Genomic DNA, 864 nt, shown 5'->3' with positions numbered 1-864 from the left:
ATTCTCAATCACTCTCATTCATCTGGGAACCAATTTACATGGGAGGGGTACATGAATCATACAGTTGCGACATGGGGGGATCCCTGGGCAGAGGACACAAGATGGAGACTTCACATACAAAATGGAAACTTGACAGGAGGGAGGACCCAGGTAACTATAGGCCTATAAGCCTCACCTCGGTGCTCGGGAAGATCTTGGAGAGAATCATCAAGGAGCACATCTGTGGGGGGCCTGCAGAGGAGATCAGCCTGACCAACCTGGTTGCCTTTTATGACCAGGTGAGTAAATCCTTGGATGATGGTGTTACCATGGATTTAGTCTTTCTAGACGTTGAGAAGGCCTTTGACATTGTCTCTCACCCCATCGTCATCAATAAATTAAGCGACTGTGGCATTGATGTCTGCACAGTTGGATGGGTAAAAAATTGGCTGATGGGGAGCACCCAGAGAGTAGTGGTGGACGGGTTGTACTCAACCTGGTGAGATGTGAGCAGTGGAGTACCCCAGGGCTCAGTCCTCGGGTCCGCACTGTTTAACATCTTCATCAGCAACTTGGACAAGGGGGTGGAAAGCATGCTGTCCAAGTTGCTGATGATGCTAAGATGTGGGGAGAGGTTGACGCACTTGAAGGGAGAGAGAGGCTGCAAACAGATTTAGACAGACTACAAAAGTGGACAGATGAGAACAGGATGGGGTTCAATATAGACAAATACAGGGTGCTGCACCTTGGGAGAAGGAATCCAAGTTCAAGAGGCTTGTCGGTCAGGCCCTTAGGGACCATGACCCCAGGGAGATGGGAGTTCAAGAAGAGTGGTTGCTTCTCAAGGAAGCGATCCTCAATGCACAAGCTAAATCTATTCCAACA

This window comes from Crocodylus porosus, unplaced genomic scaffold (genome assembly GCF_001723895.1).
Source record: "Crocodylus porosus isolate Cpor-Errol unplaced genomic scaffold, CroPor_comp1, whole genome shotgun sequence".
NCBI classification, from domain to species: domain Eukaryota; kingdom Metazoa; phylum Chordata; order Crocodylia; family Crocodylidae; genus Crocodylus; species Crocodylus porosus.
This window is presented reverse-complemented; position numbering follows the sequence as displayed.